Source organism: Rissa tridactyla, chromosome 2 (assembly GCF_028500815.1).
Source record: "Rissa tridactyla isolate bRisTri1 chromosome 2, bRisTri1.patW.cur.20221130, whole genome shotgun sequence".
Taxonomy (NCBI): Eukaryota; Metazoa; Chordata; class Aves; order Charadriiformes; family Laridae; genus Rissa; species Rissa tridactyla.
The window spans coordinates 41,737,328-41,754,882 of NC_071467.1; the positions used below are offsets into that span (position 1 = coordinate 41,737,328).

The following is a 17,555-nucleotide window of genomic DNA, read 5'->3' on the forward strand; positions in this document are numbered from 1 at the left end:
ATCTGACTGTGGTTTAATGTTTTCTTTCAGCCCCCTTGGTCTATGAGAAATTGAAGTATTCAGTAGCTCCTAGAGCTGATCTGACTTTCAGCTACCCAAGCAATACCAACAGTAGAGAACTGAGGGGAAGGTAAAAACACCACAGGATTCACCCCGCAGGTTAAAATCAAGTACTGAACATTGTGGGGAGTCTAGCAGCTTTATCGCCAAGTGCCCGTACTCCCAGAGACAGCACAGGAGATACAAAAGCCAGCATCTCCGTGTCTGCATTGACTGCTTGGCACTTCTTCTCCCTTCCCCTGCTATGTGATAATCCCAGTGCACTGGAATTGTGTTCTCTGAGCTTTGCTTGACTGGCCCGATCCCATTTCCCAGTCTTCCCCACTATGCCGACAGTATCTGCATTAGGTTTTTCTTTTCCTGGGACTTTGAAACCCACTCTTCCGTCAGCTACTCATTCTTCTCCTTGTCATAATCCTTTTTCATTCCTTCTGAATACTTGCTACACGGGCAGATCTACAGAGGGTATTTGGAAAGACATTGGTGTGGTCTCTCTGCTCTTTCGATCCCTTCATAGGGACTTCAGCATTTCAAATAGAAGTTCAGCTAAGGGAACCATGCCACATTTTTCATTGCGGCAGACATATAGGGAGAAGCTTCAGTTTCTGTTTGAGGTTTATTTTTTCATACTTTTTTTCAGCAAGGATTAGACTAGACTTTAATGTTCAGAATGTACCAGATAAATGCTACAAATAAGTTCGGTTTTGTCTATAGCCTTTAGCGGTTTTGCACCGACAAGATGAAGAGCAAGTAAACAAAAATTGTGAAGTTCTCTCAGGCTGGACTGCTATTTACAAATTTATGTTTGGCTTTGAAGTCAGTGCTAAAATGCTTGACATTCTAGAACAAAAAGTGCTTCCTTGCAACTTGCATAAATCCCTATGAATTTCTAATGGAAATAATCTAACTGATGGTCTTAGAAGTCTATTTGCAATTAAAATAACTACAATTTTTTAAAAATTTGTAATACCTATTGACGCACATGATGAACGACTTTGCTTTACAAAATATTTACTCCAATATGCAAAGTACCAAGCTTCATTTTAAAAGAAATCTTAATAAATCCAAGTCCCTTCTAGGGTAGATATGACTAAGGAATGGACAGAACTCCCACATGTTCATGCAATGCAACTATCTTGTAATAGTAACAACGCAGGTCTGCATACTTTAAAATGGCCAGATTTAGTACACTTCACATTGCCCTCCTGGGGAGCTAATCCGAAGATTTCCTAAAAGAGGCAGCAAGACCATTCCCAGGTAAGAAACAACAGCAGGGGCAGGCACCAGTGTCCATACCCATCCCACCCAGGTCCAATGCCTTAACTGCAGAGTCATCATAAATTGGCAGAAGCCAGACCGTACACCGGGTCCCGCAGGGGTGGCTCAGGGGCTCCTGCCAAAACTCCTGCGGGGAGCGTGTCTCTTGTCCCGTCACTCCTCTCTTGCTGGGGTAGCAGTTCTCCAAGGACGGCTGGACCCATAACCTGTGGATTTATGGTCAGTGTATAAAAGAACAGAGGCGACCAGCTCTTTCTGCCCAGTTCTGAACTCCCGTAACACAAGGGGTATATCAGCATGCCCTCAGGGGGCTCTGCAGAGCCATGCTGCTTTTTAATGTTGACTTAGTGTTATGCCCCTGAAAAGATCTAGTACAACCCGCTGAGTACGCTTCCACTTTGTGACAAAAGACATACAGACGAACAGTTTGAATAGTTTTCCATAGGGATTTCTTCTTTTTTTCATATTGGGCTATATACAAATATTGTGGTTTGCTGCCAGGGCTGATAATTTTCTAACCTCAGTTACACCCTCATTACTGGGGTCACACAGATGCAAGTGCGGAGAGAAAAGAGTACAAAGTCTGTGGCTGCTATGCCACAGCTAATGTAATCAAATACTTCAGCAATCGATAGTCATCTGCCTTGCCAGGGTCATGGGCAACCACAGGGTTATAACAGGGCAATTCTCTTTGCTGCCTCTCCTAATAGCAGTGCTTTTCTTAAGACAGGAGACCAAAAAAAGTAAGACCAAAGACCATAAAGGCAATTACAAAACAACTGGGCAGATCCAGGCTGGCGGGAAGGAGCAGCCTCTGCCGTGGGTTGTGTATTTCACATTACGTACTAACTAGGCAAAGTGCATAAAGAGATATGAGCAAAAGGGTGGCAAAGACCTCACTCCCCAGGTAAGAACCTTACCCATTAGCTTAGCTCAGGCATTCACTCCTTTTCTCAGGGAATCTGCAGCCTGTTTTCTTGGAAAAATGGAACAGATTCAACAGGATAATTTGCATGACTCCCTGACGGTATCCTTATAGCTAACGTGCTCTCTTAGCTGAGAAAAGATTCAATTTCCACATGGGATTGAAGTCCCTGAGGCTCTCCCACAGCCCAGGGAATGACTTTAACCTTGTGGTTGTCCTGTAAGGGGGTGAGTCCTGCAAGAGATACCTCCTGAGGGAGGCACAACCACGTTATAATTAGGCACAAAAAGGAGTTTAAGCACTCAAACTTTTTTGGACCCAGATGAGCTCTGTGTTGGGTTAGCCAAGTGCCTCTGCACTGGGATTAGGAGCGAGACATAGGCAGCCAGGTGAGAGCAGGTGGCTCATAACCCAGCAGAAGGAGGCATTTTGGCTCAGCTGATGGAATCTAGGCAGTGAAAATGTTTTGCAGTTTTCAGGCTAAAAGAAGTTTTTACCTCATCACGGAGTTCTTGGAGGTGACATGATGATGTTACTAATGAAACAAGACACCTTATCAGAAAACAAGACAGTTGTACATTTCTGAAACCGTGCTGGCCATAGCTGTTGTTCACCAGCTGGGATTCATCCACAGAGAAGCTACCCCACATAAGCTTTTGATATATATTAAGGGTTATGTAAAACTACCCTTGGCAGACTCATCTAACCCCAGCAAGCTGAACCAGCTCCTTTCCAGCAATGTGAGCCTGAAGCATCGGCAGCCACACTGGGAGGCAGCAGTGGGAGGCAGCAGTGGCAGGCTTGGGAGCAGGAGGATGCAGCGTGGAGGGGCTCTCAGTGGTTGAGACCTGGCCCTTGTGAGCGGCAGTACACTGGTGATTTTCTCAAGGTTAAGGTTCAGCCTGGAGCTGCCTGACAGGATGAAGCTGAAACCATCCAAGTCAAATTTTAAAAGGAAGAAGCTGCCACTGCATTTGTGTGGGGACTTGCTCTGCAAGGCTTGCTTTGAGGAGCTCCCCAACGGCAGAAGGAGAAGACCTCCTGGTCTATGGATCCTGATGGGCTGAGGGTCAAAGCTGTGTGCAAAGTGCTGCTCTTCTCAGTCAAAACTACAGCACGTCTGGGCTCAAACAGAAGCAGAACTGTAGGCACCTAGTAACAGCGCTGCCACTGAATTCAGGCAGCCACTCTCCAACTTGTCAACAGTGGCTTTGGTGACTGCGGTTTTGAACAAAGACTTTCAAGCCCTACCTAAATTTCTTAAATGGCTTTTGCATTCTACTGTAGAAATATCAGGATGAACTGGTGATTATATTGTAAGACATTTCACGCAAGTTTCTGAAGAAAAAAAAAACCAAGGAAGTGAAAAGAGGAAAAGTCATGGGATTTTTTTTCTGAGAGCGTGAATTAAATTTTAGTGATAAATATAGTTTAGTTGGCACTAGGGTGCTTGAAAATATATTGCTCATGGTCTTTGTGTAAACAGGTAGCTGTAGCAGCATAAATAGGTTATTTACCATCTATGAACCGCTCTGAGTGCTACAGTCGTGTGTCGGCAGCCTGAAGATAGGGCCAAGATCTGCTCTCATTTACACCACCGTCAGGTGAACACAGTTAAGCAGCACACAGAGGAGGCTTGATCATAATTATGCCTACAGTCTGTCCCTCTTAAGCTAGCTGCATACAGGGTTTGGTGGTAAAAGCAGTCATTGTCTCATAATAACCTTAGAATTAAACAATAAAAAGGTTACATACTATTAAACGGACTGTTGTCTGTGTAAATACACAGCTTGCTAACTGTTGTTGACTTTAATTTGTTTTCTGCCAAGATGGACAACTTTGTGGGACACATTTCAAATCAAATGATCTTCAGTGGTCCACGTGTCATGAAAAGAGAGAAAGGTCACTTCAGAGCAATTCACTAAAGAGCCACAGATTTTTAAAATGAGAAGTTCATTTTACATAATTCGGTGATAAATAAGATCCTGCAGACCCTGCTTATCTTTTTAAGACTAATAGTAATTTCTGAAATTCATCTCATCAGACAGCAGGATCCCACAGAGATTTTGAAAGATTAAAATACCTTGTCTGACTCTTGTTTTGAGCGCTCTTCAGTGTGAGGAGCCATGTAATTATTTCTCATCAATGTTTGTGGAACAGTTGATTGGAAGGGGACTAGAAGTCTCACAGTCTCCAGTAACAGCAGACTTGAGACACACAAACATCCACAAGAACATCATTAAAGACCATAGGCTGGAAACGGTCAGGCTAGAGGTCAACTTCACCCTAGGCATGACAAGAGGTCCACTTCAGCCAAGAGCATGGCAAGCACAAGTGGAGCTTCCTCAGGATCTGTATGAGGCTCCTAAGTAAGGGATTTACTCTCAGAGGTGCTCAACCTACAAGTGCTCAGCACTTTTCAAGAAAACAGCTGTTTTTCTGTCAGGTTCTGGAAGGCTCTGGGAGGCCTCCATCCTCCTGTTAGCTGCTGGTGAACACCCTGTGGGCAGTGCCTGCTGGTGGGAGCATGGTGCCCTGTCCTTGCCACCCCTCTGATGTCCCTCTGCCAGCTGCGCCGTGGCCAGTCTCACCTTTCACTTGGTTTATAGAGAGACCAATGCCAGCTACCCTGCCTCTTCGCAGGCCGTGCTCTGTATGGACCTCTGGCCTCTTTCACGTGGAGCACCTCAAAAGATAAATCAGAGCCTGCAAGAGAATTGTGGACAGCTATGAACATCTGGTGACTGCGAGAGCTTTACCATAGAATCATAGAATCTTCATGGTTGGAAAGGACCTTTGAGATCATCGAGTCCAACCAAACAACCTACAATCTCTGCCACTAGAGCATGCCCTGAAGTGCCACATCTAGATGTTTCTTAAATACCTCTAGGGATGGTGACTCAACCACCTCCCTGGGCAGGCTGTTCCAGGGCCTTCCACTCTTTCAGTAAAGTAATTCTTCCTAATATCTAATCTAAGCCTCCCCTGCCACAACTTCAGACCATTTCCTCTGGTCCTGTCATTATTCACCTGGGAGAAGAGGCCAACACCCACCTCTCTCCAACCTCCTTTCAGGTAGTTGTAGAGGGCAATGAGGTCTCCCCTCAGCCTCCTCTTCTCCAAGCTAAACATGCCCAGCTCCCTCAGCCTCTCCTCATATGACCTGGTCTCCAGACTCCTCACCAGCCTGGTAGCTCTCCTCTGGACACGCTCCAGCACTTTCTAACTCCAGTTATATGAGTTCTGTTAACTGCGCCTCATACTCGTGATACATTGACTTCTTACAGGTATTAGTTACACACAGCAAAGCTATGTAAACGGACCAAAACAATTGTTGTCCATTAAATTGCGTGTCTGGAGTTAGAAGAGATTCTTCTATGTCTGAAAAGAGATTATAGTCAAAGGACTTTTCCTGAAATCTGCTGATATGATAAAGCATTAGGAATTCTGCAGCATCTGCAGAAACCATAGCCAGATGCTCCGAGATGCTACAGAGATGTTCTACACTGCAGAGGTTTCTGCAGACAGCTGACATTAGGTTCCTCGTGGAGGCATTGCAATGCCAGAAGGTAGATGCCTGGTTGCACCGCAGAAGACCCAAGCTGGCTGCTGAGACTCCTGGCGCAGGCAGAGCAGAGGTAAGGGCTAAAGGGCCAGCCCCATCTCGCCCCACGAGCCGTTTCTAAAGCTAAATGATACCTTTGGTTACATGCTTATTCCTTAGCCTCCCTGCTAAGAACATTTTTACTATTGTTATTTACTATTGATATTATTTCCACACAGATCAGGACTTTGATATAAGAATTATACAAACACAGAACAAACCCACCATGCTTTTCCCAAAAATGTCACAATCTAAGGAAATGACAAGGTGAAAACCATCCATCTAAAGGAGGGCAAGGACACAGTGAGGCAGCGTTGCCAGCATGCCAGCTACTGGTCTGAAGAGACCAACATGTTGGTTAATGTCAAGATTATCACTGACACTAAAGCATCTTGATATGGTCAGATCTAAAACATGAGAACTACACGGTCAATACCAGATGACAGATATGTGAGGATTAAGCTATGAAGCTCCTTGAAAGTGAAAAAAGAGCAATTTATCTTTGGTGCTATAAAGGATGCAGAAGAAGGTGGCAAGGGAGGAGGGATCACAGTATAGATAAATGACATTTGCAACAAAAATACAAATGGATGTAGTAGTACAGGAGAGCACTAGAAAATTGGTACAGTGCAAGAAGGGAGCACTTGGATTAACGTTTTGTTAGGAGAATGTCTAGTAAAGGCTATATGTTAACAGCAGTTATGCAGAAGCCAAGAGAGAACATTTTAAGAAGAGGAGCACCACTGACTGTGGCAGAGACTGCTGATGGGTGACCAAGGGCGAGGATGAGGTACTGTTTTTGAGACTTGACCTGGCTAAATCATTGGGAAGCAGCGTCACTTGAATGAAGCAGGTGTAAATTCAATTGGTGGGAAGCCAGAACAGCACTTAAAAGCAGTACTTCAGAATGTGATTTTAAATGGTGTGTTCAGCAATCTTGGAAGCAAGAGAGGAACGTGGCACGATGACCACTGGAGTAAGCTTGCGTTAGGAAACAAAAGAGCAAGGGAGAACAAGAGGTTAAGGGAAGGAGTGACAGACCCGGCAACTCTCAGGAGATACGACAGGATGGGGTCAGAAGAAGAGGAGGACAGCCCAGTAAAAGTGCTGGTTTAGTGGAATCCACAACCCTCGATTCCTAGAGTAGACCTCAGACAGACCCTATTCCAAAATTACTGCTGTAAATAAAATACAGCAGACTGAATCCACATGCACGTACTTATGCAAATATTTGCTACCCCTCTGATCAAAGTTATTAGGTGATAATATTCAGCCTTGGAAACTGGCCTTGAACAGCATTTATTAAGGTGTTCCACTACTACAGCTATTGCTAAAGACCAGTACACCAAACTGCACCATCAATCAGCCTTGAACCTTTGTGCAGAGGACTACCAGTAAAAGCGTACAGAAAATAACATACCTGGAGCCTGCCAAATAAAACGCATGTGCAACTATCACCAGCACTATAGAACCATTATTACAATTTACGTATTATCAAAAACATGCTGGGAAACAAGAAATAACTACAGAAATACAGAATTTTCACTGCTTGTTATGCTTATCTGGGGGATAATTACAACATTTTTGAGGCAGCTGCTTTTCTTAAGTTAACGGCCTTTACTTCAAGTTCCTAGTTTCAGCGTAATACAGATTTTTGCAATGAATACATAGTGAGCATATAAGAAAGAAAGGAAAAAATTGGGTGCCACATATATAGATGAAAATAATTTACGTTACAGTCTGAAGAATAATTAAATTGTGCCACCAAACACTATAGGAAAAGATAATAAAAAAAAAGTTTTAAGTCCTATTTTGAGAGTGTCAGAGAGTCAGAGTCAGCTCACAGATTAAGGAACCTATCTGTAGGTGTCCATATGTGAACTAGATTTCAAAACTCCTAATATAGCCGATGGAGATCTGTTCAGCACAAGCAGAGAGCTGAGCACCAGCAGCTGCCAAAGCACGCGTGTCTCATTTAGGGTAAACCAAATAAATCTCTACACTGAAATGACAGCACTGACAAAAGTTTTGACTCCTTTGTCCACACACAGGTATCTAGAGCCATCTGAAATGCCCTGTGGTATCCCATGTAATCTCTAGACTCACTTCATACAGGCATGTGGATTCCCATAAATCAAGTGTCAAATCTGTCGGCTTCATGGTGTCCTCAGAGACCGAAAGGCTTCTGGAGTCTGACTGTGGGAAGGCAGCCTGATCAAGCCCTAAACCTTCACAGACTAGAATGGGAACTGGGCACCTTGCTCATACGTAAATGTGTACAAGTAGATACCTACATTTAAGTGTCTTTGAACTGAATTCCATTCTCAGAGTTTCAAGGACTGCAAAAGAAATGCAGGCTTTGAGTTCAGTTTTGGTCATCAACTTTTAAAACAAATTTTGATTTCTACAGGAACAATAGCTATCGATCCTGTAAAATAATAAAACTGCTCTGAAGACTTTTGCTCTTAATTACCCTGTGAAAGGAGATCCTGGAGAGATGGTGTTCTTGGTTTAGGCATCGTAGCATGTAATTTGCGCATAAGGCAAGGGAGTAAAGATTGCACAGATCTGGGAAAACACTTTGGCCAACAACCTTTGTGGAAAAAAATGCAAATTGTAGCCAATCAAAACAGTTATATGTGGTTTGTATTTCCTGAATCACTTAGATTGGAAATAAGGAGATTAATTCTTTCCTTTCACTGTATTCAAAATGACACATTTCTGGTTTTCTTCCCATTTAAAAAGCTCTTTTTCAAAATAACTTCAAGTTAAAGGATTAAAAGATGAAAAGCACAGCACTTTGTTTCAATTGATCTATACTGGCTGTCACAATGTTTTGGTTTGCTGAAGATTCTGATATATTTTACTTAGGCCAGATCTGCTAAATGGCTATCATCCAGGTCTTTCTGAAATTAATTATTTTCACAGCTTCCCTAGAAACCAGAACTTCTCCTTTTTCCATTTTAGCCATAGAACTGTTAACTTTCTCCTACCATGTATTCATATACTGAAATCTATGTGGAGTCACATAGCATTTTCTTTTGGAAACATTTACCAGCCACTTCTTTGAAATTCTTACACAGTAAAAGTTCCCTGAGACACTTGGCATTGGTTTTCTTCCAGTCTCATCAACATCATTAGGAATTTAATCTAGAACTTCCACCACAGGAAGAGAAACCACCTCTTGAAAGTCTCCTCTATAACTTTTACTATAAGGGCAGAAAGTGGCTTTGTGTATTTCTATTAACTTGAAATCACAGAAGAGATACATCAGGGCAGATTCCAAAAATAATTTTCTGTTTATTGCTGTATGCACAAATATGGATCCATCAAACTACAGAGATGTTTCCATCTGCTGACATTAAATTTTGGTATGCAGCGTCTCATGACTATCACAGGCATACTGTTAAAATCAATTGGTGAGATGTACATTGCATAAACACTTCACAGTAAAAATTCCGGTGCAGAACTGCATTTTTGTTTACTTTAAAATATAACAGAGAAAACCTACCTGAATTCCTAATCAGAAATCAAAGACATTGACTGTCATTTTATAATACTATTTTTTTTGTTCTGTTTGCTGTTTATTCTGATAAGCTACTACATATTTATGTTTCATGCTGCAGATGTTTCTTATAAACATGATAATTTTATTAATTTGCTTGTTTTATACAAAGCAATAGAAAATAATCTCTGCTCACAGGAGGGGAAAAAAAGCCGCTCTCGCTAGGCTCAGTGGTGCAAGTCAAATTTACCTCCATCACTACTTCCACCCTGCAAACCTCAGAAAGAAATTATATCAATCATATCATTCAAAGGAAGAATTTTATAGAAACCCAAAGACACCTAGAAATCTCTTCTGGGTAAGAACTACATTCTACCCTAAATGACAACCTCACTAATATAAAATTGAAAACTGAGTTGTATTCCAAAAACTTATAAGTCGTGATTCTGGGGCAAAGATTATGTTTTCGTTTTTGGGACCTTGCCCTTTCTTGACATCTATTCCCATAATTTCTGAAATAAGGTGTATCAAGTCCTTGTTCTAAGCGTTGTCACTGGTGGCAATAGTCCCAACAGGTCCACAAACCTACATCTTTTCATTTGACATGTGCATCACATCTGTCTGTTTTTCCTCAGCCAGAGAATTCATAGAATCATAGAATAGTTTGGGTTGGAAGGGACCTTTAAAGGTAATCTAGTTCGGAGAGCAGAGTAAAAGGGCAGAATCACCTCCCTCGACCGGCTGGCTATGCGTCTTTTGATGCAGCCCAGGATACAGGCGGTTTTCTGGGCTGTGAGCACACATTGCTGGCTCATGTCCAGCTTTTCATACACGAGTACCCTCAAGTTCTTCTCCGCAGGGCTGCTCTCAATCCCTTCACGGCCCAGGCTGTATTGATAGAGGGGTTACCTCGACCCACGTGCAGGAGCCTGCACTTGGCCTTGTTGAACCTCACGACATTCATATGGGGCCACTTCTTGAGCTTGTCCAGGTCCCTCTGGATGGCATCCTGTCCCTCAGGCATTGCAACTGCACCATTCGGCTTGGTGTCATCTGCAAACTTGCTGAGGGTGCACTTGATCCCACTGTCTATAATAATATCTTTATTAAGATATTAAACAGTACTGGTCCCAGTTTGTATCTCTGAGGAACACCATTTGTCATGGATCTCCATCTGCACATTGAGCTGTCGACCACTATTCTCTGGACATGACCATCCTACCAATTCCTTATCCACCAAACAGTCCACCCATCAAATCCTTGCCTCTCCAATTTAGAGAGAAGGTTGTTGTGGGGGACCATGTCAAAGGCCTTAGAGAATTCCAGATAGATGACATCCATAGCTCTTCCCCTGGCCACTGATGTAGTCACACCACCATAGAAAGCCACTAGGTTTGTCAGGCAGGACTTGCCCTTGACGAAGCCTGATTCATGACCTTGCACTTCATGTTTCTCACTTGCAACTCCACAGATTTCCTGCACTACCGTGGTTTTAAATGGATCATGATTTGTTTGTCCCTTACTAAGTCTGCAGAGCAGGGTGAAGGAACCCTAGGGCACACATGAAAGAGAGGTAGCTTTCAACCTAAATTATTCCGTGATTCATCCCTCCTCTTTTATCCCAGTCTTGGTACTGCAGCAGGGAAGCTTCAAGGGACTGATGCAGTGCTTATAGGAAGAAGTTCATAAGCAGAGCCACTTTTTGCTTCTGGAGGTTTTGTCTGTTTGTTTTCCTTTTAACTTCCTCATCTACAAAACCCAGAATCACAGAACGAGAACCCTGGCTCACAAAATGAGAAGAAACTCCTGCTGACTTCTGCAGCAACACAGTCTGACTGTTCTGCTTTAGGAAACAGGGGAAAAAAGTAAAAAATAAAAGAGAAGAAACAACAGAAAGGGTAAGTTCTCTCACAGCTAGGTTGTAATATCTGCAGTCTTTGGTATGTCACTGGATGACAGATCAGCTGCAACGACAGCTAAAATCCCATTACAGAGAAGAAACTAGGAGAGTTTCCCTTGGGAGGCAGTGTTGAAGAGCGAAGGTGCCCAGGAAGGCTGGTCATACTTCAAGCAGGTGCTCTTAGAAGCACAGGAGAAGGCCATCCCCATGTCTCGAAAAATGAGCTGACGGGGAAGAAGACCAGCCTGGCTAAATAGAGAGCTTTGGCTGGACCTCAGGAAAAAAAGGAAAGCTTACATTCTCTGGAAAAAGGGATTGGCAACTTATGAGGATTATCAAGATATAACAAAGCTATGTAGGGGGAAAATTAGAAGGGCCAAAGCTCAATCAGAACTCAGCTTGGCCACTGCAGTTAAAGACAATAAGAAGAGTTTCTATCAGTATATCAATAGAAAAAGGAAGACTAGGGAAAATGTAGGCCCACTGATGAATGAGACGGGTGCCCTAGTGGTGGAAGACACAGAGAAGGCAGAGCTACTGAATGCCTTCTTTTCTTCGGTCTTCACTGATAAAGCCGTCCCTCACAAATCCCGTACCCTGGAGGCAAGGGGGAAGGTCTGGAGAGAGGAAGATTTTCCTTCAGTTGAGGAGGACCAGGTCAGAGACCACTTGGCCAATCTGGACATTCATAAGTCCATGGGCCCTGACGGGATGCACCCGCGAGTGCTGAGAGAGCTGGCAGATGTTATCGCTAGACCACTCTCCATCATCTTTGAAAGGTCATGGGGAACAGGAGAGGTGCCTGAGGACTGGAGGAAGGCAGACATCACTCCAATCTTTAAGAAAGGCAAGAAGGAGAAGCCAGGGAACTACAGACCGGTTAGTCTCACCTCTGTCCCTGGGAAGGTAATGGAGCGACTCATTCTGGATGTCATCTCCAAACACATTGAGGAACAGGAAGTCATTGGAAGTGGTCAACATGGATTTACCAAGGGCAAATCATGCTTGACCAATCTGATCGCTTTCTATGATGTTATAACGGGTTGGCTGGATGAGGGGGAAGCCGTAGATGTCATCTACCTTGACTTTAGCAAGGCTTTTGACACTGTCTCCCATAACATCCTCATTAGGAAGCTGAGGAAGTATGGGCTAGATGAGGTGACGGTGAGGTGGATCAAGAACTGGCTGTGTGACAGAACTCAGAGGGTTGTGATCAGCGGCATAGAGTCTAGTTGGAGGCCTGTAACCAGTGGTGTCCCCCAGGGGTCAATACTCGGTCCAATTTTGTTCAGTATATTCATTAATGACTTGGATGATGGGACAGAGTGTATCCTCAGCAAGTTCGCTGATGATACCAAACTGGGAGGGGTGGCTGACACTCCAGAGGGCCGTGCTGCCATCCAGTGTGACCTGGACAGGCTGGAGAGCTGGGCAGAGAAGAACCTAATGAGGTTCAACAAAAGCAAGTGCAAGGTCCTCCACCTGGGGAGGAAGAATGCTAAGCACCAGTATAGGTTAGGGGTGGACCTGCTGGGAAGTAGTTCTGAGGAGAAGGATCTGGGGGTCCTGGTAGACAGTAAATTATCCATGAGCCAACAATGTGCCCTTGTTGCCAAAAAGGCCAATGGAATCCTGGGCTGCATAGGGAAGAGTGTGGCCAGTAGGTCGAAGGAGGTCATTCTCCCCCTCTACTCTGCACTGGTGAGGCCACAACTGGAGTACTGCATCCAGTTCTGGGCTCCCCAGTTCAAGAGGGACAGGGAACTACTGGAGCGAGTCCAGCGAAGGGCAACTAAGATGATTGAGGGACTGGAGCATCTCCCTTATGAGGAAAGGCTGAGAGAGCTGGGACTCTTTAGCCTGGAGAAGAGAAGGTTGAGGGGGGACCTTATTATGGCATATAAGTATCTAAAGGGTGGGTTTAAGGAGGATGGTGCCAGACTCTTTTCATTGGTTCCCAGTGACAGGACGAGGGGCAACGGGCACAAGTTAGAACATAGGAAGTTCCATTCAAATACACGGAAAAACTTCTTTACAGTGAGGGTGACAGAGCACGGGAACAGGCTGCCCAGGGAGGTTGTGGAGTCCCCTTCTCTGGAGATTTTCAAGACCCACCTGGATGCAGTCCTGAGTAATGTGCTCTAGGCAATCCTGCTCTAGCAGGGGAGTTGGACTAGATGATCTCTAGAGGTCCCTTCCAACTCTGAAGATTCTGTGATTCTGTGAGTTGGCAATACTGCCAAAGTGCTCTGAACTTAGGTTAAAAGTGATAATCGTGCGCTTAGTCAAAAATTATGAGAAAACAGAGAGTCAAGGTCTAGCATGCAAAAGACAGAAAAGCAACAGGGAAAAGAGGAGTCCATAATAATGTATTGCCATGAGAACTGGCCACCACCCCAAGGTCCTTTTTTGTTACCATTCACTTCTCATGTCCGCTATGTATTTCACTAGAAAGATCCTCTGCAGTCACAGTACTTTAGCTCACTGAGTAAGGGAATAGGCTCATGCTTCCAGTGCAGATCTTGCCTTTTACCTCTGTCTACGAATTAAAGGACTTCATTCTGGCCACAGTAGGGCCAAGAAACATCCAGATACCAATACCTTCACAGTACTGGCAACAGAGAAGCAATGTGGAAGAGATTTGAGGTATTTAATATGAAACGTTTAGCTTAGCTACTGCAAAAAAAAAAAAAAAAAAAAAGGAAGTGCAAAGAGTATAAAAGTATAAAAAGCAGAGTCCATTAGTGATGTTTGCATCTGTCACTACTGAGTTGAGGGAGAGTTGTTTTCCTTTCTTCTACTTTAATACATCTTCCAAATGATTTCTTAAATGCACAAAAATCTGGCTCTCTGAAAGGCGAATCCTTGGAATACAAACTATTATGATCTATCTTCAAGAAAGTAATTTTTCAGCAGAAAAGAAACTGCTACATGACCAGCCTAATAAGCCGACCAAGCTATCATCATTACTCAAGCGTTAGCTGCAGAAGACCAAATAAAATGGATGAGGTGCAACATAATAGACAAGACCCTGAGGGTACAGAATGAAAATACGCTGTCAGAAGACTCCCTCAGTTTCAGTGTCAGATGCTCAAGTAGGCAAGACTACAAGAAAAAGCACGATGTTCATGAAAGAAGGGCAGCCACCTGCATGGGAAGCGCAGACTGCAAGCTCTGTGGGTGCTATGATAGCTGGAGTAAGAAGGCAGTGTCTTTTACTGTCACATCTGTTGAAGCTTTTCTACCTGATACAATCTGTTCCTCCCTCAGAATGACAAGTTAAAGAAAGGAGAAAAGAGGAGAAAAAAAATCTCCCCCTAATCATTTGCTGTGATCAACTTGCATCGTGTTTGTAATCGACTGCTCTATGTAAGGGCAAACCAGAAAGGAAAACTGGGCTCTGCTGATGTTAGCATCTGCTTCTTAATTGCTGAAGTCTGGCCTTCAAATCTCCAATACACTCAGGCTTCTTTTTGAAGCCTGACACTTTCCTTCTGTTATAAAGTACAACTTACTGGCAGAATCCATATTTCACTGAGGGAATTTAGGCAAAATACTTACCATATCCTGAACAAACCATAATAACAGTTCATTCTTGAAGATTAGTCTGATTTCATCAGACCCGCAGCTTTGGCAACCCCTGCTTGGTTTCACCTGTAAAATGCTAATCCAAATAAATTTTTCCTATCTGATAGTATAGTTACAGATCTTTTTATCCTGTCTTGCAGGAATTAAAATATCCTTATAGCTGTAGATAAGCTCTCTATAACAATGCTACTGCTACTATACAAAATTTCAAGTTCTTCTGAAAATATTACAAAAACCGATATTATAGACTATCACATTGTTACTCTATGGAAAAGAGACTGATTTGTTCATCTAAGAGTAGACCTAAACAAGTCTATTCACAAAATATAGTTTTCTCCATAATAAAGATATCTCATTATTGTAACAGCATTTAACAAATACTTAGTTACTGTGCTTGCACAAAGACAGCAGTACTATCTGAGCTTGCATGTGCTACTATTCTAAGAAAATTTATAAAATTACATGCGTGTTTGTTGGTGGCCTTGGTCACGAGTAAAAGCTATTTGGAAATCACTGACTCCAGGTCACCTCTACCTTCTCTGCTTGCGCAGTTGATTGGGTAATAAAGCCTATATAGACATCTAAGGCAAACAGACCTTGCCAGGTTGACATGTTCTGACTTTTTATGGGTTCAGCTAAACTGCCACTTCAAAAGAGAAAGAGAAAAATATTTTTCTCTTCCATACACTTTCTCTACGCCAAAGCTACAGATTATAGCCATCAATGCATCAACTTGGAGATTCATGGGACCGATACTGCAATATCAGTCAAGGCACTAGGAGCTAGAATTTGTTCTGGTATTAGGAGCTAGAATTGGAGAAACCAATAACGTAGTCATTAAACTGATTTTTTTTTTTGTTTCAAAGTTTTACTGCCACTATTTTTAGGAATCGCACACACACTGAGAGACATGGCACGAGCCACAAAAAGCTTAGGATTCGAACATTAAACCTGAAGTTAATTATTTTCACATGTGCCAACAGTCTCCAGGGAGTTCCTTAGGAAGAGATGCATTAAGCATTGCAGGCTCAAGCCTCTGACACAGAACTTAGAGACTTTCTGCACACATATGAGATAATGTTTATCTGAGTAAATAACAAGTAAAAACTGCTGTGTGGAAGAGGTCAGTGCAGGTTATAGGAGAAACATGGAGAATCAATGTTCTTCCAAAATCCTTTCAAGGCTCTAGGTTTCTCATATTTATTTACCAACACTGTGACCTACTCCACGTCTCTATCACATGTGCAACCTAAGCTTTATTTCTTAATTTGGGCAATGACATACTACAAAAAAAACACAAAAAAAAGACAGAAATGTATTCCAAAGGCTGAGCTCTGCAACAACAGGAAAACAAAAAGCACTAGCTAAGTAAACCTCATATATTATTGAGTCCCTTGGGGAAGCGTCAAAGAATTAGATTTAAATGTGAAATATCAAAACATTGGAGAACTCTGTGCAGCCTGGAATACACAATGACTAACCAAACTTTATTTGCTAATAAACCAAGCAAATAATAGTAGTAATAATAATAAAAAAAATAATTCTTGCCATAGTGAATTGAGGACCTGAGGAAGGAGAGCTTCCCTCATGAGAACTCCACAGGGCTGGAGTCCTTGGGTAGAAATTATCTGCCAGCACCATAAGCTTACCAGAAGGGATACAGGGAAGGCACCAAAATTTTGATTGTATAATTTGTTTTGTTTGGGGCAAACCAATTAGACAGAAGTAGGGCAAGTGCAATATTTCTAGGTGACATGGTGAGACCATAAGACAATCCAAAGTTGATTAATGCAGCCAGGTTAAGCGTTAGTTTAGTATATCTTTGGGTCTTCTGTTGAAGAAACTTGATCAAGAAAGATATTGAGGGAAAGGGGAAGACTTCAAGTCTACCTTTTGTAGCAGACTCTTGCAATCCGCTACAGTTGTCTGTAAGAGCCGACATACTCCAGGCACTATTCTACTGAACGACCAGCAGAGACAACTAGTAGAGAGCCAGGAATGAAGGAAAGCATGTGTCAGAAGCTGAGCAGCCTGGAGTCCCAGCTTTGATCCAGCTAACAGCCTCTCACAGAACACTCACTATTTCAGCAGGGATGTGTTACAGGTCCGCACTAAACAAGCATCCTCTCCTGCCTACGCCTGCTGAGTGTGGCTGTTCTGCCTCCTAGGCTCAAATTGCCTCTGGGTTTACCAGACTGACACATCCACCTGCCCCCTCTCCTCCGTTTATTTATCTCTGTTCGTTTAAGTAATTGCTTTAGAGAGGGGCAAGTACAGATCATGAGACCCAGGCAGAAACCTTCATGCTGAATTGCACTCTGTTTTCCAAAAATACCCCTTTGAAATTAAACCTTTTTGTCAGCAAGTCGAAATGACTCCGCTGACATCAACACCTTAAATCACCACATGGCAAAGAATCCTTCATTTACGATTTCCCCTTGCCCACGTGACAGGCGTGGTTAATATACAATGGGCAAGACGGAAATGTTCAGGGAACCTCCCTTAGGCACATCCCTAATAATAGGGCTTAGTCCTCCACTAAGGGTTGTGCCTGATGCCAGACCTATCTGTTATGCCTAGCTGAAACCTAGAATGTTTCCAGGCCTTTGAGTTTGATTTTTGATTCTACCAAGGTGGATTGTTAGGCTCTGTCTTAAAACCAGCTTGCAGTACAGTGAGGTCAGGAAGAGTTAGC

At 43.0% G+C, this 17,555-nt stretch overlaps 1 long non-coding RNA gene across 1 annotated transcript; it reads right to left on the reverse strand.

Moving 5' to 3' along the window:
- On the reverse strand, window positions 1-7,023 carry LOC128906160 (uncharacterized). The gene is made up of 3 exons (XR_008465081.1): window positions 6,909-7,023; window positions 4,855-4,969; window positions 1-1,544 (listed from the first exon to the last, which is right to left on the reverse strand). It is a non-coding gene; the product is annotated as an uncharacterized LOC128906160 (long non-coding RNA).
- Between the last annotated feature and the right edge of the window lie 10,532 nt (window positions 7,024-17,555).